This window comes from Rhinolophus sinicus, chromosome 3, assembly GCF_057876585.1.
Source record: "Rhinolophus sinicus isolate RSI-liver-muscle chromosome 3, RSI-T2T, whole genome shotgun sequence".
In the NCBI taxonomy this organism is placed as follows: Eukaryota; Metazoa; Chordata; class Mammalia; order Chiroptera; family Rhinolophidae; genus Rhinolophus; species Rhinolophus sinicus.
Genome location: NC_142503.1, coordinates 30,116,678 through 30,144,423, shown reverse-complemented (window position 1 = coordinate 30,144,423; position 27,746 = coordinate 30,116,678). Strand labels below are relative to the sequence as shown.

At 35.7% G+C, this 27,746-nt stretch overlaps 1 long non-coding RNA gene across 1 annotated transcript in view; it reads right to left on the bottom strand.

Moving 5' to 3' along the window:
* Positions 1 to 8,730: 8,730 nt before the first annotated feature.
* The window catches only part of LOC141570430 (uncharacterized), a 51,198-nt gene continuing 32,182 nt past the window's right edge, over positions 8,731 to 27,746 (bottom strand). Inside the window, exons 2-3 of the long non-coding RNA XR_012494436.2 lie at positions 16,044 to 16,109; positions 8,731 to 9,166 (exon numbers count right to left, since the gene is read on the bottom strand). This is a non-coding gene — a long non-coding RNA (uncharacterized LOC141570430). The remainder of the gene's footprint in view (positions 9,167 to 16,043; positions 16,110 to 27,746) is intronic.

Genomic DNA, 27,746 nt, shown 5'->3' with positions numbered 1-27,746 from the left:
ATAGGTTAGCAGTTTAACTTAATCTAAAATTTATAGACACAAATTTTTGACATTGGGCATGACATAAAAAGCTTAAATGTTTCCAACACTCTTAACATACCTAATTATTTTAGACTCTGGCATGTTATTAATACATGAGTCATTTTTAAGCACACTTTTTACTTCAGTGACAAGTTCTTGTCTGTAATGCAGGGTCTCAGCTCCTGGCAGGTGAACACAGAAGATGTTGAGGCTGAAAAGGAACAACAATGGAGCCAAGGCTAGGGGGTTCATACCACTATATTCTATTCTCGATGGCGGCTGCTCCAGAGAAAAGAAGCAAACATCTGCCAATACCCCAATAAGGGGTCTTCCTGCACCACAGTCTCACTGGCAGCCCTGCGAGACACAGGAAGTAGGATCCACAGGATCCACAACACCCACACAAGCCACAATCTGCACAATCTGCCCTTGCTAACCTACCCACAGCAGTTATTTACAAACCAATAGTGGCTAATGGCCAACTCATTACAGCTGATGGCCAACTGGTTACGGCTGATGGCCACCTAATAATCGAGCCAGCACCTTTCCACGTGAGTCTGAGAGCCTGGAAACTATTCTCCTGACCCTTTCCCCACACTACCTATCATAGGTAAGCAAAACCTACATTTTATATTTTAATGTGGATATGATAAAAGTGGATTCATCTTTTGAATTCAGAAAAGTGAATCGTCATGAGCTACCCTTTTCTATATTATTTAATCCTTCTAGAATCTTTCAGTTCTTTTACCAGTATTAATAACAGGTTTCCCCAAAAATAAGACCTAGCCGGACAATCAGCTCTAATGCGTCTTTTGGAGCAAAAATTAATACAAGACCCAGTCTTATTTTGCTATATATAAGACTGGGTCTTGTATAATATAATAACATAACATAACATAACATAACATATAACATAACATAACATAACATAACATAACATAACATAACATAACATAACATAACATAACATAATATAATATGACATAAGACTGTGTATGGGGGCAGAGTCCCAGAGAGCAGTTTCCAGGATCTCGGCCTCATGTGGAAAGATGCTAGCTCAGGTAGTAGATGGCCATCAGCTGTACTAGCTGGCCATCAGCTGTAACCAGTTAGCCATTGGTCGCTGATATAATTTCCGTGGCTGAGCTAGCAAGCATGGATTGCAGTTAGCAAGGGGTTTGTTGGCTGGCAAAGAAGCAGACGGTGGATTGCAGCTAGCAAGTTCGTTGGTTTGTTGGCAGAGAAGTGGATGGCAGATTGCGGGTCGTGTTGATCCTACTTCCCGTGTCTCGCCTGGCCACCACCAAGACTGCAGTGCAGGAAGACCCTCGTTGTGATACTAGCGGATGCTTGCTTTTGTGTCTTGACCGGCCGCCATTGAGAATATAGTGATATAACTCCCCTATCTATGGCTCCATTGGTGTTCCTTTTTGGCCTCACCATATCCTGTGTTCTTGTGCAGGAAGTGGGAGCTGAGACCCTGCATGACACATGGTGCCAGCCAGAGTCTTCAAAGGGGTAATGGAACAGTTTATATGTATGAAAGCTCAGTTTCGGGAGCAGGGTGTGGTGCCAACCAGAACGCTCCAAAGGATGCTGGAGCAGTTTGTGCATATGAAAACTGGGTCTCAGGAAGCCCATGAGGAGCAGCGCCGGGAGCAGGAAACGCGATCTGCTTGGGAGAAACATGACCCCTTGCTGAATTGGTGGTCCTCTCAAGCCTTCTGATGGCACGCCGCCCCATTGGCCAAAGCAAGCAGCATCTTCCTCTTAGTGGTCGGCTGCTGCAGTGGACTCCTAGAGTTGTGGACACTTTACGCTGAGGCCTCCACCCAAGCAGACGCCTGGCATGGTGAGCAGGATTCCAGCCAGGTAGGAATGGTGTTTGATTCTGGGCAGGAGGACATGTGGCCCCTACACAGTGTGTGGTACCCGGTAACCACTGTTCTCAGGAGTTGGACTCCCAAGGAGGGGTGGGAGGACATGGACGTTTCTCTGACCAGCGTGGAAAGAGCCATGCTAGAGAGCTGGACCCCCATAGAAGGGTGGAAAGACGTGGATGGTTTTCCAACTAGCATAGGCCGGAGAAAGTGAAGGTCTTTGCAGCTGTGTGGGCTGGTAGGAGCTTGCTGAGGCAGCCTGGATGTGAGACTTACAGTCCCAGAAGGAAACACTTACTGAGTCCTCAGTGGAGGATGCATGTGAGGTCAAAGTTGTCCCTCACTCCCAGGTTGGGGAGGACATGGAGCCCTTGCCCTGTGGTGACACACTGTGGCACACATTGTGAGGCCAATGCACAGCCCTGGTAAATGACTGTGGACTATGGGGAATTGCCTTCTATCCTGATTTAATGGACCGCTTGACCGTTTGCTTGGGAAACAGTTTGCATGTAGTGGAACTGGCGGATGTTTGCCTCCTGTGTCTCGCCCGGCTCCAACGAGATTGGTACAGGAAGACCCCTTGTTGGGGTATAGGCGGATGTTTGCTTCCTATGTCTCGCCCAGCCGCCGACAAGAATATGTAAGCTGCTTGGCTGTGAAACACTATTGTTCCAGCATGGTACCCTGAGAAACCCTGGCTGTGCCCAGAAAGTAGGTGGACATTGAGGAACACCCCCTGGGACATTACTTGAACTGGACTGAAACCTTTTCTCATGAGTTGGGTTCCTGACACAGGGCCCCCTGCAGAAGACACTTGTCCCATAGATTGTGAGGCGAGACCCTGTAGATCTGGAGTGTGGGGACAGTCCCAGAGAGCAGTTTCCAGGATCTCAACCTCATGTGGAAAGGTGCTGGCTTGGGTAGTAGATGGCCGTCAGCTGTAACTAGCTGGCCATCAGCTGTAACCAGTTAGCCATTGGTCACTGATATAACAGCCATGGCTGAGCTAGCAAGCGTGGATTGCAGTCAGCAAGAGGTTGGTTGATTGGCAGAGAAGCAGACAGCAGATTGCAGTTAGCAGGTTCGTTGGTTGGTTGGCAGAGAAGCAGACAGCGGATTGCAGCTAGCAAGTTCATTGGTTGGTTGGCAGAGAAGCGGAAGGCAGATTGCAGATCATGTTGATCGTACTTCCTGTGTCTCTCCCAGCTGTCACCGAAACTGGGGTGCAGGAAGACCCCTCATTGCGGTACTAGCAGATGTTTGCTTTTGTGTCTCGACAAGCGTCATCGAGAATATAGTAATATGACTCCCCTATCTATGGCTCCATTGGTGTTCCTTTTTGGCCTCACTATATCCTGCGTTCTTGTGTGGGGAGAGGGAGCTGCGACCCTGCATGACACTGCGTCTTACATGAATTTTTGCTCCAAAAGATTCATTAGAGCTGACTGTCCGGCTAAGTCTTTCTTTCAGGGAAACACAGTATATATCTGATATCACTGAAAACCTAGTGTGAGTTAATTAGCTCTTTAATTCTTCCAGGTATATTTCACTGGAGAGGAATTTATAGAGAAGATGTTAGACTGAGGGAAACCTTAATTGTAACCCTCAAAACTTTCAACCTTAACAGACAGGCAAAAGCCATTGATGGCATTTGAGTAGAAAACCAACATGAAGTACTTTTAGAAAGAACATCATTGTACAGGATGAATTAGACGGCAGAGGCTGGAATCTTATGGAAAAGTTAACATTTGTGCAGAGCTCCTGACATGTTCAATTTGCAATCTGAACTTCAATGAGGATGGTAATTTATACAAAGGATAAGGTGATTTGTACAAATCACAAGTTTTGAAAACTGAGTCATAGTGTCAGCCACATACCGTGTTTCCCCGAAAACGTGTCAGCTCTAATGTCTTTTGGAGCAAAAATTAATGTAAGACCTTATTATAATATAAGACTGGTCTATAATATAATATAATATAATATAATATAATATAATATAATACCCAGTCTTATATAATATAGTACAAGGCCGGATCTTATATTAATTTAGAGCTAATGGTCCCGCTAGGTCTTATTTTCAGGGAAACACGGGAGTAGATACTCAATGAGTACTGGTTGAACAAATGAATGAATGAGGTATAAATATCCAAAATACCCTAGGAGGAGAAATTTTTTAAATAAAAGTAAATAAATAAATACATTGGTGTCTATATTAGAAGTTGTTTCTTTCTCTTAAAGAATAACGGGAATATTGCCATTGAGAATATCAGCTATAAAACCAAAATCCTTTGAGATAGAGTGCATCATCATGTATTGTTCAGCATTTTTGACACGACAAGTTAGCTTCCAGAAAATGTTTCTTGAGTATGAACTAACTGGTAAAACTGAGGTTAAGGGTTTCAAAAATAGCTATGTGTAAAACACTAACTTTCTGTAACCAGCCAAATGAATAGCCTTAGACAAAACATGATGGGGGAATCTTTGGTTTGATATCCCTTTAGTAAATTCTTCAATATTTGACTCAGCTCAAAGTAAATTGGCTGCCCCAAAAGCCTAGAGTTGCCAACTTAGTGCCAAGTTATTGCTTTATACTTGTTATTTCCCCATTTTATTATCTTTGAACAGAGAAAAGTACCCATTCTAAAAGAGTTGTTATGGTGAGATTATCTAATTTCAGTGGAACACTGAGAAAAAAAGAAATGATAAGGCCAAAGAGATATGAAAATTCAGCACATTGTCTAAATTCTTAGAGGGACTCCCATATCTTTTAAATTTACCAACTCTTGTGCAAGTTCCTGGGATGGCTGGTGGTGATCCTTTAGGTCTTGAGATAATCTTACAAGAAATAATTTTAACTTATGCAACTCTCTGTTCTTTAGGTTTATCTTAAAATACCAATCAGAAATCTATTCTCCCCTCCCTGCCTTCCACAAACACTCTGCACAAACTGACTCCATTCTTTCGTTATGATCCCTACAACCTTTTCTTATGCCAGCCTCATTGCATTTTCTTTACTGCCCAACTCTTCCCCAATCTTAATATTTTTTGAAGACCTTTGCTCACCACCAAGAGCAAGCTCTGTTTATCGTGGCCCATAAATAAAGCCTTTCATTCCCTGGCTCTTGACAACTTGTAAAGCTTCAATTTTAGAGAATTCTGTTGAGTCAAATATCTTCAGCAACTCCATTTCATACTATTACTCCCATTCCTTAATGCCTGTAGCATTTAGGGTCTGTACGACACATTTGAGTATGTATGTATGGATAAACTGGGTTTATATTGTTCATGGATGTGTTTATATGCTTAAATGTCCTTGTGCCTACATTATGAAACCTTAAAGAATATCAAGATACATTGTCGAGCACAGTGTAAACATTCAGAATATAAGGAAGTGGTGGTTGAACAGAAAGTCGTTATATGAGATTTCTTTGATATTTTTGTTCTCTTCATGCTGTCCTATACCTGCTTCTTTTCTCCCTCTTCAAATATTCCTGTACTATCTTATGTACCTGTTTTATGTGAAGCAATATAGAGAAGTGGTTGAAAGTTTGGACTCTGGAGGCAGAGTGTCTTATTTAGAATGCTAGCTCTGCCACATCTTACCTGGGTAATTTTTTTGTCAAGTTATTTTATCTCTCTGAGCCTAAATTTCCTCATCTGTAAAATAGAAATGATAAGAATGATGCACCTTCCTCATGAGGCTCCTGTATCAAATGACTTGACCTCTAAGTGCAAATGCTTACAATAGTGCATAGTACACAGCGAGCACTACTCAAGCTGTAGTTATTAGGCTGATGTCTCCCAAATCTCCAGCTCTAGTTAATCCTCCCTTCTGAACTCCAGATGCATCCATCTAACTGTTTTCTCCATCTATGTATTTCACAATTATCCCAGTGTCACCAGAACCCCAATATTTTTTCTTGAGTCCACCTGCCTGCGCACACTGACCCAAAGAAACACAATAGCAAGAGTTTGCAGTATAGAAAAAAATAGTTTAATATTGAATTGCACAATATGAAGATGGGGATCTAATGCTTTAAAGAAACCAGCTTCCTGGTGGTAGGTTACAGATTATATAGGGCAAAATCACAAGAACCGTGTTAGGTGTTGGGAGCTGGTTGGTTGGAGGTGAGGTAAGGGTAATAAATCATTTCTTCAGGTCTTGAGGACAACTCTGAGGTCTTTTCCAGGCTTCCTTCTATCTGGTCTTATGGAAAAGCAGCCAAGGGGTCGCTCCATTTTACGTCTCAGGAGCTGAAACATAACTTAAATCAAGATGTTATCTTCAGCCTGCCAGAGGTCCAGATCAGGTCCAGGAAACTGTCTGCTGCTGCCTCGGGGACTGCTGATTGGGAGAAAAACTACGTCTCTGAGGGATATGGAGGTGGGGGTAGGGAATTTCTAGAGCTAGGATTTAAATCTAAATTTAATCAAAGTCCTAAGGACCCTTGGTTTCACCAACATGTCCAAAACTGAACTCTTTATTTTACCCTGAAATCTACTGTCTCCCTGCGTGTTATATTTTAGTACAACCATAACCTATTGAATGTGAACCTGAAAATTATATCCATACTTCCCTTCCTTTGACCTCATATATTCAACAATTCAACTAGTGTTACTAATTCTACCCCATTCATATTATTTGGATCCCCTTTCTCTACTTCAGGGAAACCTCTGTGAGTAAAAGCTCTTTCCAAAGAAAAACCTATGCAGCAAAATCTTTTGTTTCCCGCTTCATTACTCATTACCTTCATTCTGCATAGCAATCACCTGGATGACCAAGGACTAACATTTCACCGGTGAGAGGAGAAAGGGAAGATGACTGTAACAACACACAATTTATGTATTTTCTCTCTCTCTTACTGAAGAAAAAGAACAGTGTTTACAAAACACTTAATTTTTCTGACAAAGCTCCCCGCCAATCTTCACAATCTTCTTTTTTCATATTGACACTGATTAGGCCAAAATAATGGGAAAGTCAAAAAAGAGGGGGAAACAGCAAGTTAAATATTTATTGTAATAATACCATGCCATTTTGCCCATCTCTTCCTTAATCTAGGTGAGTGAGTGTAGGTAGATCTTCATTTCTCAGTTATGAAATTTGAATGTCTTCAATCAAGTTTTGATATATGTAAAGCCATTGCTTTAATATCAAAGCCTTCACAGGTGATAACAACTAATTTTTTTTTGGAGAACATTGGTCCTTTTTTGCTCTTTTGTTACATATACCTAACTGATTTTTGTTTCCTTTTCTACTTTGACAGAAGTGGAAACAGTGTGGTGTTTTTGAGTGATGAATTAATGTCTTATTAAAGTATAGGTCAAATATGTATACAGACATACACTACCTACAAATATTACCATATAAATAGATCTTATATTCTATAGCTAAAGGCTAAATTGTGGTTTAGAGAATAAAGAAGAAATAGATACCCAAAGTAACAGGAGCAAGATCTTTTTTCTTTAAGCAAATATGTTCCAAGGAAATAAAAGAAATTTTTCTAGTTCTGGTTCCTCTGAGAGAGTTCAGATTGTAGACATGTATGTAAATTTATTTTGACTGTATAGCAACTTCTTTTTCCTTCTGTGTATGTGGGAGGCATGGCAGAATGTTCAGTAAGAACAATTTTGAAATATTTCACTCTGGTATCATTGTGTGAAATGACTTAGTAATTCAAAGCAATCATTCCTTCATCTACTGATGTTTTGCAGGTATATTTGTATCTTAAAACTGATTTGCAGCTTAGCTGAATATTGTTTTTTTAAATGTCTGAAGGCAAGTAGAAATCACATTTTTCTAAAAGCCTCCCACACTGCCATTGCAACAATCAAATTTTAATTATATGGAGATTACATATATATATATATATATATATATATATATATATATATATATATTTGTAATATATATATTTGTAATATATATACATGTATATAGTAATATATATATATATATATTTGTTATATATATATTTGTAATTATTTGTATTCGGTCATTAAAAATGATTTTTAAAGTACACTGATAAACATGTCAATCAAGTAACACTATGCTAGGGCAGTGAAGGGGATAATTGCAGAGGAATATAAAATAAAGTAAATGACTTCTTATAATTTAATAACAGTTGGGAAGACAAATATAACTATGTGAAAAAATATAATTGAAAGTTAACATATAAATAAATATAAATCAGTTTCATGGTTCAAAGTTTTGTTGACAAACATTTCTGAAAAGTTAACTCATGTACTGATTTTCTAAATGTAAGAAGTTAAAATATTTGAAAAGATGTTTTATTAAAAAATGTATATGGCTATTTTGAATTTTATTATCAAAGTAAATCTTAATTCTAGCTCACTTTATCAGCCACCCTATACTGAGTACTAACTATGTATGAAGTAGCATACAGCAGAAATCTAGTATAGGTAGAAATAAACCACAGTACCCCTGCTTTATTAACAAATGAGTAAGTTTGTCAGAAATTATTCTAGAACAGTGGTTCTCAACCTTAGCTGGGCGTTAGAACCGCCAGGCAAGGTGATGCTGGGATCTGTCTCTCAGACATGCAGTTATAGTTGGTCTGGGGTGTACCTGGGCATTGAGATTTTTTAATTTTTTCAAAGAGATTCTAATGTGCAGCCAAAATTGAGAACCGTTGCCATAGTTCCTAAGAAGAAAAAGTTACCTTTACCTGGAGCACATTAAAAGCTTCCCACAGGTGGTGGGTTTTCATCAATAAGCAATCAAACTGGGTTTAAAAGCTAGAAAGACATTCAGAGAGGTGTCAGGAATGTCAGAAACACAGGCAATTAGGCAAAAACAATACTAAGGCAAGAAAGTACAAGAAAGTTATATTTGTTGAACAATGGTAGAGCAGAATAAGTGACAAAAACAGAACTAAATGTGAAACTGAAGCAGTAATTTTACTAGCAATGTACGTGCTGTACTATTTCTTCTGGTACTGATCTGTAATACAGCATGTGTATGAGTGATACATTATTGAAACTGTATCTCTATGGTAGCCACAATCCTTTATTTTTACCTGTACCCCCATCCTTTGCAAGTCCTACTTTTAAACTCCTGTCATTAAAAGTTAGAGTCTCTTTTCCTCTTCAATCTGGTCTGGCCTTAGGACTTTTTTGGCCAATGGGATGAAGTAGAAGTCAGTAAAGGCCAGATCCAAGCCTAGGCTATAAGAGACCTTGTATACTTCCACTTTCTCTTTCTCTTGGAGCTCTGTCCAGCCACAGTATACGAAGCTCAAAACAGCCTATTTAAAAAAAAAAAAAAAAAATGAGAAAGCACATTAAAACAGAAACGCGACATGCCAATTGAGGCCATTCTAGACTAGCAAGTTGACCGCAACTATATAAATGAGCCCAGCCGAGATGAGAAGAATCATCCAACTAAATTCAAATTACCACTCTTCGGGATTGTTGTATAGATAAATGGCTGCAATTTAATCTACTAAGTTTCAGGTTTGTTTGTTTTGCATCAAAAGCTAATTGACAAATTCTCATTATCTCAGCTACAATGACTGATTTAAGGGGTAGACCAAACTAGATCAATGCAAGTTCTTCCTCAGAACATTTTCAACTGGAAATGAAGAGAGATACTCTTTTTTCCCTGGGTTGTCAAACTGGAAGTGTGTGAATACAGAACTTTCTAAACTTAGGTGTCCTATTGCATGCAAAAAACCATCTGGGATAAAAAGAATAACGCTTAAATACAAAGAAATAATAAGAAACAGAAAGAATGAGAAGGCTCTTTTTGACAGTCTATCCATTCATGATTCAAAGTTTCTTTTAAGGCCAAGTCCACTCCTGCCTTCTTACTGGATTAAATAAATTTCCCTGTTTGGCTTAGACTAGTTTTAGTTAGATTCCTGTCACTTGCAATTAAAAGAGCTTTTACTCCACTGTTTAGCCAATAAAGAAGAAAAAAATTAAAAAGTGATTGAATTGCTGAGCAACCCAATACCTCATATATAAAATAAAATATTCAATCAATAAACATTTGATTAGGACCCATTCTAAATAAAATAGTATGTTAGGAAATGGGAAGATGACCTTATCCTTAAAGGATTTATATTGAAGTAGGGAAGATACACTGGCACACTCATAATTAAAGCTTACAATCAGGGGACGACAACTCTAGGAAGACTCCCTAACTTAGTCTTAACAAAATGAAGTCTCTGTTTAGTCTTGAGAAGAAAGCAGGGCTGCTCAATGAAAAGGTCAAACAAAGAAAGCAATCTAGTTAAAGGATCACGATGGTAGCCGTATCTCCAACAAAGTATATTCTTCATTGGCTTACTGAAGCTCCTGCAGCTAGGATTTTTTAAAGAAAATAATACAGAGGAAGGAAGAACCAAAGCTAACATTTTTAGATACCCACTATGTGTCAGAAACTCTATAAGACACTTTATATATGATCGCTTTTAAATATATATGTATGAAAGATTTAGATTATATTTTCATAGGAACCTTGTGCAATAGGGGATATTATATTCCATATTGTCTCATTATTGCATATGTTATATGCCAAAAATTAGCTTTGGAAAGATAATTACGTTTGGATTTTTTTTCCCTTTGGAAGAATACAAATATATTTGAGAGATATAATTAAGTTTGATATGTAATATATACTAGGACACATACATACAGACACATACACTAGAATATGTAATATGTCATATATTAGAATATACCTAGTATATTTTACAATCTAGATATCACATGTGTTAGAATATACTAGATACATATTCAAGAATATATATCTAGAATATACTACAATGTATAAAATAATTTAGAAATATTTTTCTGGTTTCAACATTATGTATTTACTGAAATTGATTCATTTAAAAATTTGTAACAATCTTATTTTATTTTTATTTAAAAAATTTTAATTTGTTTATCTAATTTAATTTTTCATTTTAATTTAATTTAAAGTTGTTATTGACTTCAGACTTCTGTAGAAGTTTGTTTTATAGCTAAGATTATAACTTAAGTTTCTTGTCACTGTTTCTGTTACCACACACCCAGAGAAGTACCTTGGAGGCATTAACACTGTAATTAAATATTATTAGATGAAATTGCAATGCATAAATTATCCCTTAGGTTGAAAGTTCAAGTTTTCTGGTCCTCGGTAGGATTTCTGAGTTTGTCTTTAACACTTATTCACTTTTTAAAACTTACAAACTCTGCTTTCTTCCCAACATTTTTTTGGTGAAAATTTTCGGAAGAATTATACATGTGCTCTTAGCTATTATAATAATGCCTTACAGTATTTTAGTATATACATATAAATGTATATATGTATACATATATACATATATATGTAAAAATATATAAATGTATCTGTTTTTATATTTCTGGTTATGATCAACAAGAAAAGATTGATAGTGGAGGACAATAAAGATATCTGAAAGGAAAAAAGGTTTTTAAAAAACTTGAAAGGAGATAGAACCACAAGTACCAATAGAGGAGTTGATTTCTGATAGATGATATTTTCCATTATAACAGATGAAAAGGAAAAAGAAATGAGAGGTGCAGTTGTTATTATTGCTGCTGTTGTGGTCAATGTTCTGATGATGAGGAGGATGGTGATGGTGAGTGTATGGAGGTGGCCTGGAGATGCAGAATCTTGCGTGTGATGATTTCTGTTTTCACAATGAACTATGTGAGCAGACTGTCATTCCCAGTTGAGCATGAAGAGGGAAGGTGATTATTTATGGAGAGAGAAGATATGAAGTCTTGGAATACAGGAAAGGAAGTCTCATAGAAGGTGACCCAAAGGTTGTTGGTTACGTTTGAGTATCTTTTGACTTTTTTGATCACATACTTCGTTGAAAATATGGGCACTGTTGTATAATTTCCCCAAAAAAATTCAACTACTGACTGTAGCTGTGGAAATATCAGATGGTAAGGTTTATGTAGGGTTGGGGTTTTGCCAGGTATGATTGATGCAGGAAGAGTGTGGACCATGTCACTGTGATCACCCAAGATTGGACCAGGGATAAACACCTGGGTGTCAACTGGACCAATCCCTCTCCTGAGATTGAAGTGACTACATAATTTCTATTGGGTATTTGTTAGGATAAATACTGCACAATTCCACTTACATGGGATATCTATAACAGTCAGACTCATAGTGGCAAGAAATGGAATGGTCTTTACCAGGGGCTGGAAGGAGATGAGGAGTTGTTGCTTAATGGTTATAAAGTTTCAGCTATGCAAGATGAATAAGTTCTAGAGACCTGCTCTACATCATAGTATTATATCTATAGTTAAAACATGTTATTCTGCACTTTACATTAAGAAGAATGTCATATTAAGAGTGCTTACCATGCACAAAAAAGGAAACGACCCACAAAAGAACACACACCAAAATTTGGAGATAATGAATATATTTAGTACCTTGATTGTGGTGATAACATGATGGGTATAAGCTTATGCCCAAACTCATCAAGAGGTATACATTAAATGTGTTTAATTTCTTGCATATCAATTATATCTTAGTAAAACTTAAAAAAAAAAAAAGGTGAAGCTGTAATTGTATTAGTCATTTATTTAATAAAAGAATGTGCATGAACAAAAAGAATAAATGTGTGTGAAGCATAGACCAGAGATCAAGCTCTCTTGACTTTCTGGAGCTAAAATTTAATACCTCATGACTCCTTTGTCACTGCCATTTTTCTCTGTGCTTCTTTCTTCTAACCAAGTTTCCTTTAGGTTCCTAAGCTGCATTAAATGGGTTCTGTTACTCAGAGTCAAATGATCCCTGACTAAGACACTTTGGAAACCATTCAATTCAGAATAGACTGTATTCTCCTTCAGCATGGTCAACTCCCTCAATATTTTTATTGCCCTTTTAGGGAGAATCTAGTTCCCAGACCACATTCTACTGCCCTGTCTACTAATGATCCTCCGATTTTTGAACTTTGGTAACCAGAAATTTCATTTGACCATGAGATTAATAGGAATCAGAAAGCTGCTATGGTTGCCAATGGAGCTAAGGCTCTAGTTAATAGGTGTATGTCCAGAATGAGGGAACTGCTATTACAGCAGTAACATATTGCTATCTGATCCCACTTAAGAGAATGGAACAATCAAGAATGGTGTGTGTTCCAATAAATGGATCTACTAAATCAGGAAGACTTATCTCTCTTATTAATTATGGGTGTACCAGTTTCCCCAGTGCCTAGAACTCTCAATAATTATTAAACAACTGAAAACTATATTGTATTAAAAAGGCTTGTCATAACTTGGACTGTCACACTTTGAGATTTAGACAAGTGGTGGAAAGATTTCTGTCTCTAAGCATCTGAAAAGTAAGCTTACTCCCATTAACTCAAGATGGCAGAATAATAAAATTAATACTTTATTATTCAGTCTTTAACACTTCATTATCTCCCCCTACTCAGAATATCTAGTAACATTCTTTACTTATCAGTTGCCTGATTTTTTTTTTTAATTTATTGGGGAATATTGGGGAACAGTGTGTTTTTCCAGGACTCATCAGTTGTCCTTCAATCTAGTTCTGGAGGGTGCAGCTCAGCTCCAAGTTCAGTAGCCATTTCCAATTTTAGTTGCAGGGGGTGCAGCCCACCTTCCCATGCAGGAATTGAACCGGCAACCCTGTTAAGAGCTCAAGCTTTAACCAGCTGAGCCATGCTGCCACCCCAGGGACCTGAATCTTTACATTAAGCCTTGTGTAACTGCATCCCAACATAGGCCTCTACCTTATATCCGTGAAGTGTCATCTTGAAATATAGGACTAATGAGAAAGTAAGCAGGTGTTCCCCCCAAAAATAGTGCTCTCACTGGCTATTTTTTTTCTACACACACACACACACACACACACACACACACAGAGTCATAAGAGCAAGGCTGACAATTTTAAACTTAATTATTTTCACACAGCCCGTATGAACCCAAGATGGATATTCCGTCAAGTTGATTTTCTGGTACACACCTGCTAGCATAATTAGAACTAGAATATGATGTTTTGTTCACTTACTAAACTAAAAATAACTTAAACTAAGTGTACCATCAGTGCTTCAATAGTCAGATGTCTTCAGCTACTTTGCACATCAGGCTCTTATTGGATCAAGCGCTACTACCTTAATTAAGGAATCTTGTTGTCTCATGCTTTAGTTCAGTGATTCTGTGGGACCTAGGTATAACCTAGAAATTACATTTTTATCAGATATTCAAGGTGTAATAAGTAGGTGGTAGACTACGCTAGGAGAAGCAACACCTTCAAGAGAGAAGAAAATAAAACTGGTTTCCTGATATTGATTCCCTAGAATTGTGCATTTTCATTTGTATTAAAAGTTTCTAAGCTTAATTATGCTCTAGAGAAAAGCTAGTAAATAGTTCTATTGACATATCCACGCTAATCCTTTTATGTTGTAATAGGCAAAAATTCCACATTTTTTTAAGATTTACTTCTCTGCAAACAAAATATTTAAAGTTGTCTAATATTCAACTTTAGATATAGAACCTGTAGATATAGCTTCTATACGTCTCTCCAATCACCATCTCAAATCATGCCAGGCAAGACGTTTCCCTGTGGAATCAATCTACAATCTTATGTGTGAAGCATTCTTTATTTAGACAATCAAGAAAGAAATCAGAAGTCATGCAGAAATACTGATTTAGCCACACCTCCAACAGTTTCTTTTCTTTTTATACCTAAATCTCCAACCTTATTCTCTTTACTTTTCAGTGCTCTTAAAGTAACTAATCTATTTTCTCTCCTCTGTGCTCTTAAAATGTTTACTTCCTTGTGTTCTCTCTCTCTAACTTCCCCTATTTCATGATCTCCCATTTTCCTATCTTCATTGTTGAGAAGACTTTAACCTTATTAGATAAAAAAAATAAAATACGATTGATTCCCTTAGTCAACATCTGATCACCTTAAACTGCTTAATTTGTGCTTAAAAATGAATGTATGTTCTATTTTGAAGAACTAACAAGAGCTGCTTCATGAGTCTACAGTGATGCAAAATAAGCATATAAAGAGATAAATTAAATCCAGGTGCAAACTAAAAGTATGGGGTGAAATTGTAAGAGATAAAATGAGTCAGCAAATTGGTAATTCCAGAACTTACTTAATTAAGCTCACTGAGTCAGAAGGTAGAAGGCAGTACACGAATGGGGCAACTGGAAAACATGCAGAGAGCTGGGACTTTAAAAGGAACCTGAAGTCTGCAGTGAACTATAAACTCAAGAAGGGGAGAAATTGATACAATTTTGTCTCACTGACTCAGGAGAAGGAGGACAAATTATTTTTTGCAGTCCCCCAGGGGCAAGGGAAAAAAAGGAAAGAAAAGGAAATTTTTTGTAAAAAGAATATGTTTATTATTACTTTTATCCATAGGTGCCATTGGCATTTAAGAAAATAATCTCCTTTAACCCTCCCAACCACTCCTTAAGGTAATTGTAGTGGTCTATTAAATCAAACAAAAAGACCATTAGGCTGAGGTAGTTCTAATACACTAGCAGCCTAGAGAGCAAACCCAAACCTAAGCCTGAAATGCCTCAAGGTTAAGAAATCAAAACCTAAAGACAAACAATCACAAACAAGCAACTAGCCTTTCTCAAATAAGACAGATGCTTAAGCTATAGACATTCAAGTACTTTCCTTGCTTTGCTTCTGTCTTTTCTCTATAAAAGCCTTTCCACTAGCTCTTGTCCATGGAGTGCTCCATCTAGTTGGACACTGCCCAATTCCAATCGATTTTTGCACACATAAACTCTTGACATTTTTCATATGCTTCAGTTTTTCTTTTAACAGTTCTCTATTTGCAAACAAGGAAACAAACTCAAGGAAATTAAACAATGCATCCAAGATCACATAGTTACTAAATGGAATTTCAATATTTAAACTGAAAATTCATGTTTATGCTTTCTGTTAAAGAGAGAACTAGAGTTAAGAATTATGAATATACAGGACCTGAGAAAAAACTGCAACTTTGAAAAAATATAAACAAGATTATCTAAGATTCATTTATTCATTCAAAATTACTTGAGCAGCATTAAATATTCTCATGGGTGCTTTAGATTCTGGGGAAATAGTGATGGGCAAGAGAAGTAAAAGGTTGACAATAAACACACATTGTGTGCCTCTGATTGGCTTACCTGTAACTGGTCCTATTTTGATTTGCTTTCACTCCAGTAAACTAGCTGAGGTAAAGTATGCCACGCCTGAAGAAGACAATATAATAAAAATGAAAATTCAAAAAAAAAAAAGAGCCCATTGAAACATGATAAGACATAAAATGCCCCTGAGTCAAACCTCCCTATTTCCTGGGTTTGTAGCAACAAAAGTAAATCGTAACAATGAGGAGACTCCCAATATCATCAAAGAAGGGATTTTTGCTTCATTCTTCACTACACCAGGTTCAAGAAAGGTTTATAAGAAGTTATAGCTCATAAACAGTGGAGTTGTAGAAATTTGCATTCAGTCCACCTACTCTGAACCCTTTGAAATGCTAGGCAAAAAGAACATAAATATACAGGTGTTTAGAATTCTCCAAGGAGCTAAAAAATATTCTAATGAGAAAATAGAAATGGGAGCGAGAATTTATAATCTTATATTTAGTTGTACCCGTTGTTCGTTTCTCTTTTTTATTTTAAGCTACAAAATTTCTAGCAATTTGTTATGGCCGCCACAGAGAACTAATACACTCATCATTTTTCTGGACATCTGTGTCTGAAACTAGTACTAATTCCAACTTCTATATTAATCAAAATTCTTAATCAGAATTAATGGCAATTTATTCAGGCTAATTTAAGTTGATTCTTAATGTGGATTTATTAAAGAAGTATTAAGTAGCTCTCCATATCAAGAGAAAGGAAAAAGAAACAGTTCAGAAAACAACAAGGAACAAACGTTAAATATCAGTTCCTTCAAAAACATGCCTGAGAACATATGTGATGAAGGCATTGCTATCCCTCCCATGGAGCAGTATGGCTTGCCCCATCAATTCTGCCAGCTCTAGACACTGGGTAACAAAGTCTTAACCACTGACTCCATCACCCCTTGCAGCTGCTTCTTGAAAATGCCACCACCGCCATGACTACAAAGTAGTCTCCACAGTCACTTTTATGTCGTTATTGCCTTTTAATGCAACGTCTGGAAATGGATGCCCTTGAATGGCTACACCTAGCTTCCTTGCATACAACTGAGCTGCCTTTGCAGCCAGAAAAGGGACATTTGCTATTTTCAGGAATTATAAAAAGAGATGTGATATACCTACTACCACATAGTTGGGAGTACTCCAAACGTAGAAAGTTTTCAAAGGATGAGCAGACAAATGTTCAATATGCCCCAATTATTCAGTTCACGTGCCTGAAACTCTCTTAGGTCCCCTCAGATCCCTACCACAAGTTCTAGTCTTTCCTTAAGATTTTAAATTGAGGCCTTGGGTCTCATAGACTATTTGTTGAGAATGTTCTGTTAAAATCTAAATTTTGCCTTTTCCCCAGTAAGACAGTTTTATCATTAGAACAGGGATTGTAAACCACAAAAGTGGAACAAATATAATATGAAATGTTCTCTTTTAATCTCAAGTGAGGTGACCTTGACTATGTCTCTACTTAACCTTTTTACATTTGTTTTGTCAAGTGTAGAAATGGTAATGAGCCTACCTCAAATGAGTATTGATTAGTTAATGTGGTATTATAAAATTATTTAGAGAAACCTCTAAAGAGCTAAATATAGACATAAGACAAATTGAGAGCAGGTGGCAGATGGGGATAAAGTATGAACTGTGAGTGTAAAATCAGGTCCTGTATCCTAGAAACTGCCATTTGAAACACTATATGTGTTCTGGACTGAATATTTGTGTCTCTCCAAAATTCACATATTGAAATCCTAACCCCAAATTTGATGGTGTTAAGAGGTGGGGCCTTTAGCGGGTGTTTAGATCATGAAGATGGAGCTCTGATGAGTGGACTTCATGCCCTTTTAGTGGTTACCGGAGAGTAAGGGGAGGCGGTGGTAGAATAGGGTAAAGGGGGTCAACTATATAGGATGGAAGAAGAACTGACTCTGGGTGTGAACATACAATGCAATATATAGATGATGTATTATAGAAATGTACCCTTGAAGCCCACATAATTTTACTAACCAATGTCACTCCAATACATTTAATTTAAAAAGATAACCCCAAAGAGCTCTTTTGCCACAATGATGAGTCGCAGCTTACAACCCGGAGAGGGCCTTCACCCAATCCCGACCATGCTGGCACCCTGATCTCAGATGTCCCAAGCTCCAGAACTGGGAGAAATCAAATTCTATTGTTTATAAGCTACCCATTCTGTAATACTTTGTTATAACAGCCCATATGGACTAAAACAATATGATGACAAATCTGAGGAACATAGCAAAACAAGGTAAAAGTAATTTGCTGTGACATCATTTAAGCCCACTTGCTAAAGAAAAATTCTAAAAAAAATTATACATTATGTAATTTATGTAGAGATAAAATTTGTAGATAACATAAATATATCATAATACACAGAGGATGCTAAAAATGTATATACATTTTAAGAAAGGAAAAAACTATTAAAATTGTAATAATACATACCAATAACAAAACATGAATACAAGTCACATGTATACATTTTTTGTCACCCCCAGTATTTATTAAATAAATATATATACCTTTCTCTGCCATTTTCCCGCTGTTCATTACTGGTGCTCCAGATGAATTGCCCTTTACCCTCTACCATTTTCCAATCTCTTCAGTTATTGATTTTCTTGGAAGAAAGAGCTATGGTATGTGGTTCCTGTGACACTTTTAAGTGGCTTGTATATAAGAATATGATTTTTTAACTTTAAGGGGGCAGTGAAGTAACTTAGAGCAATCTTATCTTGTTTAAGGACAATCCATGTGGACTTTGATGTAACTACCGCATCTCACAAAATCAAATAAGATGAAATGATGAATGGATAAAAGAATAGACAGGTACATAACTTTATTTTTAAATTAAATGTTTAAAAATAGAACGTTGAATCTACAAAAAGCTTCAAAGTTTACATAGCATGAATTCATCATTACTTGGAAGATTATTGTATTCATAAATAATTTTTGTGTGAATGAATGCAATGAATTTGACAAGTAAAATCATGACTCAGGATGGATAAGAAGACTGCTAAATGCATAGGTAGTCAGTGGCAGAATCACAGCTTAATTTAGTTTTCTTGACTCCCAGACAGGTGATCTTTTCTTTTTCTTTTTTTTTTTTTTTTTTTAATTAGTCTATGTTTACATTTAGATAACTAGGCGTAGTCTCAATTAATATAAAGGAAGTCCAGTTTGAGACACACATGTGCAAGTTCTTAGGATATGGTGTGGTACCTGGTATAAATAAGCATTTTTTTCCCTTTCTCATCAAGAAACATGTTTTATTAAATTTCTAATGGATTTTGAAATTTGAACTCATCATCCTCAAGCTAGTGATCCTTTCTAATATATCCTAAATCTAAATCTTACCTTTATCATTTATTCATCAGGATTTCCTGATGTGTTTGTTTGTAGGTATATGTTGGGAGGAGTGAGGAGAGGATGGTAAAAAAGGGAGCATGATGGTGCCCCTTCCCTACACAACCTCAAGACTATAGAGTTAGCTCTTTTTCTGTTCCCTTCCCTACATTAACAAGTCACATTCTGATATTCAAAAAGTGTTTCAGAATTCAGATTATTTCATATTTAAAAAAAATCTATTAGGTATATGAGCATCAAATATGTTATACTTCCAAGGTGGTATAGGTGGACCCCGTAATCAAATATACTAATCTATCTGAAGTGAAATATATAGACATTTACAGCAAATGGGATAAATAAAGACTATAGATAGTCTCATATCAATTCAAGTGTTTCTTTTAAATAAGGAACAAAAAACATTTCAGAGCTTTTAAATTTCATTATTGTAGATGAGAGATTGTGGGTCTACAATCTTAAAGCTCTGATGCTTGGAAAAATGAGCAGTATTTCACAAACAGGCTGCATTCTCTTCAGGTCTGATGAATCTCCATTTGTACTGAGGTGAAAATGAGAGGAGATTGACATAAATTATAGAAGAATTTAGTTAATAGAATGTTGTGTTTTTTTTCTAAATTGTTCACACTAGATTAGCATTCCTCCAGAAATGATTCTATCATTCTTCAGATGAGGTTAAGTATCTGTTATATGTATGTATTCTCATAACAATCTATATCAGCTTTCAACATTCTACATTTTCCTACTATTTATCTGTTTGTTTTTTTATCTGTCTTCTACACTTTGAGGCCAAACTCTGAAACTTTTAACCTATATTTGTTCTTGGCATTCAGTAGTTTCTTTTTTATTATTGAGTGATTTAGTAGTTTTTCATTGAATGAGTGAGAAAATAAGTTCATTAAATAAGCATACTGATGGATGTAATAGCACTTTCTACTGGATCCAATACAGAAGTTTTACATTGTCAGGTGAAATCAAACTTTAGTCTATGACAGTCTCTTCCAAGTAAGAGGACAGAGAGGAGAAGAGCACATTCATTTAATGAATAAAGATATTCATGGAAATAAACATATCGTGGTATGGGCCTTGCTTCCTGATTTTTCAAGGATGAAAGTCATATATCAGAGTACAATGTGTCTTGGCAGGTCTTTGCTCTAAATCTCTGGGATGCTCAGGGACTTTTGTCTCTGTCTGTTGTTTATAATTCTCCAGCCATATCTAAATAACCTGTCTAATTTTATCTCAGATTCATATTCCTCTTCATTCATGTTTTCCAAAACATCTTGAATTTTTGTTATGTCTTTGCTAGGAAACTTTAATTTTTGCCTTGGTTTCACTATTTTTAATTGCAAAAAACTCACAAAATATTAAAGATAAATGTCTCATTTTGTCCATAGTTACTGATCAGTACTGAAAACTACCACTTACCAAAGTTTCTATGAGAAATCACAGGCACTATGTTTGGAGAAGGGAGCAGTATCCAACCACATGAGTTATGGCTAAGGTAGTAGAGACAGGAGGTAAAAAGCAAGCATAGAAAACTATTTCTGGAAGCTATAATCAGATTCACTGGGCATAAATGCTTCTTAAGACTATAGACTTACAACACGTGATTCATTCTTTCTACTTTTCTTGTACTAATGCATTCCCATTATTGTATCCACTGGTTGATGCCCAACCACTGACTAATAACCCTAAGCCCATTAGTACACATCAGTCAGTTCAGAGTTCAAAATGTGGTCAATAATTCATTGAGTAACTATTGAAAAGCACCATATTACCATTTCAAGAGTTCTAATCAGGATAAAACAACACCCAAACATCAATAATAACACTCATCATCATGATTAAATTTCAAATAATTATCAAAATAATGAAAGCTCTAGAAACTGAGTAAGCAAAACTGACTTGTCCTCTGCCTCCATTATGGTTAAGCATATCAAAGACTACAGTAAAAACAAACAAAACAACCTTTTCCTTTCCGATAGAAACATAAACAAACAAAGCAAACAGAAGCAGGGCTACCCTGTCTAGAACTAGATCCTAAATTTAAGAAGGCTTGAGCCTTTTTGACAGAAAGAAAATTATACCCTTACGAAAACAATTCTGTTCTTGACTCTGAAATAGGATTTCTGAGACTATATGGTAACACTTGGAAACATATACTCATGTAAAGAGACTGATGTTTTCCTTTGCTTTTTTTCAATTATGAACAGACTAAATACAACCTGGTAATGTTATGGTTTTATTTCTTTTATTAAGTGCTAAGTGTCTTTTTTTTGGGTGGGGGGGCGGTGGAGAAGAGGTAAGATGGTGATTAGTTCTTTTGGAAGCTGGGATTCTTTTTTTTTTTTTTTTTTTTTTGAATTTCTACTTTTTTTGTCTCTGAGCTTAAGTCTAGAGACAGAGTGCCAAGCGTTGGGAAACCAGGACAGGGTTTATAGAGTTTTTGAAACATTTAAGGAATTGGTGGGAATGGAGTTAGCGTATAGGAGTAGAAGTAAGCCACCTATGGAGGGAATAGCATAAACCAAACCATGGAAAGTGACATGCTCAAAATGTGTCAGGTGTCTAGTTTAGATGGACCACAGGTTTTATGTGGTGGCAGAAAAAAATAATATAATCCTCTCAGATATCATGTCACCCCTAGTGCTTTTTGCCAAATAGAGCATTAATATACACTATAGCTAATATTCAGCTGTACACACTTACATTACGCAAGTAACCTTAGATGCCTTTTGTGATTAATATTTTCCATATTGAAAGTTTCCTTAGAAAAGATTCTTAGACATCCAAGGAGCTTCATTATATAATATATAATCTCTACATCTTTTTCCTTTGCCATCTTTGTCAATGAAATATGAAAAGGCATATTTATTTCAATTTTTTTCCTTAGAAACTATGCATGGAAATATGGGGATCAGAGTATTTTCCTCCACAGTCTTTCAATGTGTCTTATTGTTTCCACAATGTCACTTCTGTTCTACAACTCACTCTGAGAAGAATATTTATATGATATATATATGATATATCTATATGATACAAAGTAAATACATTTATCTGTGTCATATAGAGTGATTAAATATAAGAAATGAGTCATAACTGACACATTAGATAATACAGTCATTTTAGTAATTATGTACAGAAATTATTTACCCTCTTCCCACCTCTTTTGCAGGAATGGGTTCCCCTGACATTTATTCTTTATGGAGTTAAATTAAACTCTTGTTATGTTTCCTGATGTGGATAAGTATCCATTTGTGGCCCTGATTACCACCATCATTATGTGTTATTAACCAATGTGAAAATTATCAAGTTACATAATGATAGCAGTCAGTTAGCATCACTTGCTTTCACATCCTTATTTGAAAGTATTTTCTGCAAATGAAAAGAGTTTAAAATTCAAGTTTGTCATTAAAGCAAGGTAGATATAGTTTTATGGTGTGTGTTTAAAATATCACATATATTATTATATAAAATATTACAATAATAATATCATTCCTAGTTATTTATATTATTTCCCCAAAGCCTCCATCAAATATGAATAATAATCATCAATTTACTATGGGATTAAATAGAACTGTCTGGCATGATAATACTCTAGAAACCAACTTGGCTAGTCTTGGGGGTAATTAAAAGAGTGATCTTTGCAGAATTTCAATTTCAGGCTTTCTCACTGAGTGGAGTATAAAGATGCACCACAGGGAACTTTAAGGAAGTAATGAGGCTTTCATTTCCATATGTCAGATAGTTTTTTCCTAGTGTACTTATTATCAGAAAAGGCCATGAGCTAATTTCTTGGCTCATTCAACGCGGAGAAGACCCTGAGCAACGTTTTCCAATAAAGAGGACAAGGAGAAAGTCAGTGCTGATGGGACTTTGCCACCAGAGCCACCATTTTTCATGCTTGTCATGATGCTGTAGGACTATCTGAGTGCATTTGTGCAAGTGGAAAACAGGCTTGTGCAGCAGTGAATCTATCTTTAAAAGTGGCAATGGCCTTGTCACTATGTAGAAGAACACTTACCACTGTCAAAGCCTTCTGATACATCAAAGATTTGGAAAACATTTTGAGTTAACCTACTTTATAGTGTCTTAGTCAAATTTAAATTGACATTCACTGGGTCTCTCCAGCTGGATATCTTCATAAATTGCTACTTTAGAACAGGATTCTAAAATTAGATCTTATTTCGAAATACTTTGTAACTGGCCTGCACATGTTATAGATCCAGATGGTACAGCTACTCCCCAGTAGGGCCATCTTATAGATCTGAATGGTCTCAAAGCCCTGAGCTACATCACACTCACCATTCCATTTTCCTTTGTGTCAGTATGTGATACTAATCACATGGTCTTGTCACCCTCTGAGGTCCCATTCACTCCAATACTGGTGATGCTTTAGAAACTAAGCTATGTCCCTCTTCTAATTCAAGGAGCAGGCAGTACTTTATGGTTTGGGATTTTTTTCCTTAAAATTACAAGTTTTGCTGATGGACAAGCCAAATATAACAAGGAATCCCTGCCATTTCATATAAGAGTAACTTCTAGTTAATAGATCTCTTAGTGGCACCAGGCCACAGAACTGGTATCAGCATCTCTGAATATGTCAGCAAAGTCCTCAAGATAATAAGAGTTGATCCATCATTTAGACTTTGTAAAGTTAGCTTTTGGGCACACTGTGTGTGCTCAGTAGAAACCTGTTTTCACCACCACATTATCTATAAGATTTGGAATGTTATGTAGAAAAATGATGAAACAAATGTGTATAGAGCTATTTCAGTGTTGTTTGCAGAATGGGCATAATAATCAAATTTGAAAACTAATATAGAAAATAATTGCTTTAATTTGAGAGGGAGGATAAATACAGAACTCTTCGATAAAGATGTTCATTTTTATTTGTAAGCTTATTTTGATTTTAATCAGCTACAGAATAAATGCATTTAAAAGAAATAAGTAAACCCTCCATTCCTGAATTCACAGTACCCATGAAAATCAATCATTTTGAGTTTATAAGTGGATTAAATGGGCAGTAAAACAAATTTCCCAGTCTAGAAGTCTTCAGATAATGTACACATTCCATTACTTAAATCATGAAAATCATAAACTTGCCAAAAAAAAGTGCATCACTTGATTTAAAAAACCAAGAATAAGCTTCACCTTAAGAAATATGTGTAAAATATACCTGATTTCCCCCTTTAGAATAATTTGTACATCCTCTTAGTATAGAGAAAATGCTTTACCTTTAGTAGACGCTAAATTCAGAAAATAGGAAAACTGTTTCATTACTTTTCTTGGTATTTTTTTTCCTAATTGCAAGCATTTGATCTTCTGTAATGTCATTGTCAAATGAGGTGATCCCAAGAAATCAGTGACAATAGCCATAAAAGAAGCAGTGAAATAAGCTGTAGCTGAATACTGAGAAAGTAGGCACAGAAAACTAAGTATAAATAAAATTGATTAATAAACACATTTGGGAATGAGAAATAAAAAAACAAAATTTCTTGGTCAGTACTCATCATTAAAGCACAAATGTAATCCGAACTTCAAGACTTTCATACAATTGCATGTCGACTAGATTGTTTGATAATAAAATATTATTTTGCTTAATGAATTATTCATGTTACACATCATTAACAAAAGAACAAAATTTGATTCTAGGTACTATACTAAACACTTCACATCTGTTAACTCATTTTCTCAACACTAACATATGATACCTCTTCCATTTTTAGATGAAGAAACTATGAGGATTAGTAAAAAAAGAGTATTTTGGAAACAGGTGGGACTAGGAATACAAATTCAGGCCCTGTTCATCTAGTGTTAAAATGCAATCTGAACTTCCTAAACTATACGGTAGTTGTCTACAAAAAAGCAGAAGATATGGCCCCTAACCTTGAGACAATATTTTACCAAGTGAAATAAAACTGTAAACAAATATCCACAACACAACTTACTGAATGAGATAAAACTATACACAAAATAATCACAATATATCTATTATGTCATGAAGGTATGCCTAATGTTCTATGGCATCAAAAAAATGGAACCAAAATCTACAGGAGGCACCAGAAAAGGCTTGCTGGCATAATTAACATATGGAGTTGAGTCCCAGATGTCAGTAGAGATGACAAATTTGTCAAGCAGACAGTGAAGCAAAGGAACTTGGTGAGGGCATGGTATATTAAAAGTTATTAGGTGTGTATGAAATTAACTTTTCTTGTATCCATTGCAGAATTATTGAAATATGTTAAAGAGGTAATGATGTAATACAATTGTTGTTTCAGAATAAAAGTTTGGCAATGACACCAAACTTGAATTTGAGGGGCTTAGAATGAAGACAGTTACTGGAAAATTTTACATAAAAAAAGAATAAGAACCTCCTCTATGGCAGTGAAGGTGAAAGGGAACATGATGGCTGAAAGATATTTAGGAGAATCAAATCAAGAGGATTTGGCTATGCAGGATGACAGGAAAAAAAAAAAAAAAAAAAAAAGATGCATTTATTTGAAAGTGTTTGTTTTAAAATGGGGTCAAATATTTCATTCAAATAGACTGAAGAACACCACAGTTTTGTTGTGTTTTCTGCTACAGAAGCTTGTAGTAGCTGTGATGTATATAAGTCATGAAGGCATTCTTAAAGAAACTGGAATCAGAACATCATTTATTTTTTAAATCGGATACCATTTTTTAAGACAGGTTAATTGGTAATGAGAAAGGAACACTAGTCAGGAACCATGGAAATTAAGTCCTCACTCTTATAACATATTTGAAAAAGTAAATTACTTTCTCTGGATCTCAATTTAAATGATTGGGAAAATTAAGGACAATAATATTCAATTTTGTAAACCACAGAGTTCTCTTGGGTACTATTCTAAAAATAGAACTCTCCAGTTCTAAAGGCATGTAAGGGCAGTTATTCTTACCTAAATCACTGAATTAGCAATAATAATAAATATCTGAGTTTAAAATGGTGAAATATTAAGAGTATTTGAGTAATTCAAAATCTTCAAAGGACAGTACAGATCAATAGTCTGATTATATGTTTCAAAGGGTTTTCATAATCAAATGGGAAAGTGCATTTGAAATTGTTTAGAAAATAAGAAAACATATAATAGTAAGACATTATCGTTCTAGATACAACCGTTGTGCAAGAGATATCAATGGTACCAGAAACCAGATTAACAGTCAATATTTATTCACCAATGTTTATTGAGTATCTACTATGTGTCAGGCACTATTTTAGGTATTGACTTACAATTTTGGAAAAAAAAAGCTGGATTCTGATTTTAATTCTAACTGGGATAGGCAGACAATAATCAAGTAAATAGTCTATGAAATACAAGCTAGTAATAAATTCTGCAATTGAAAATAGTAGCATTTTTTTCATAGTGACTGAGAAAAAACTCCATAAGAGTGGCCAAGAAATAGCTCTGAAGTTGGAGCCAAAACTTGAATGACAAAGGGAGTATCATATAATGAAGACAAAGAAGTAAGTCCTTTTATACAATGGAGTATTACGCAGTCATAAAGAAGAAAGAAATTTTATCATTTGCAACAACATGGATGGACCTAGAGAACATTATGTTAAGTGAAATAAGTCAGACAAAGAAAGACAAATACCATATGATCTCACTTATATGTGGAATCTAAAGAAAAGAATAAATGAATGAACTAATCAGAAACAGTTTCAGAGACATAGAGGAAAAACTGATGGTTGCTAGATGGAAGGGGGTGGGAATGAGGGGATTAGAAAGCACAGTCAGTAACCACAAGATTGCCACAGGATCATGAAAGTTAATTTGGGGAATGTAGTCAGTAATGTAAAGATTTTGTAGGGTACCCATGGACACTTGTCTCGTTAGGGAGACCACTTCAGGGAAGATGTAGATGCTTGATCACTACACTGTGCAGCTTTGGCTGAAGCTGAACAATAATGAATGTCAACTACAAGTTTATATTTATATATACATATATATGTATATATGTATATACATACATATATATATACTTACAAGAAGCAGAGTACAGCTTTAGGAATATGTAATGGCTATATGCGATGTCAGAGGGATAGTGGATGGGGGGTTGACACAGTGTGAGGGATATAAATGATAAATGTCTAACTATTACATTGTTTTGTGCACCGGAAACTAATAAAGAAATTAATCAATAAAAAAAATAAAATGACACATAAACAATTATAAAATAAATTAATTTCAATATATAAAAAAAGGAAGTAAGTTCACATCAAGCCAGAGCAAGTTAAGAGCTGATACTTCATTCTAAGGCAGTTTTAGGTAGGAGAGCAAATGATTTAATTTCCATTTTAAGTTATTTT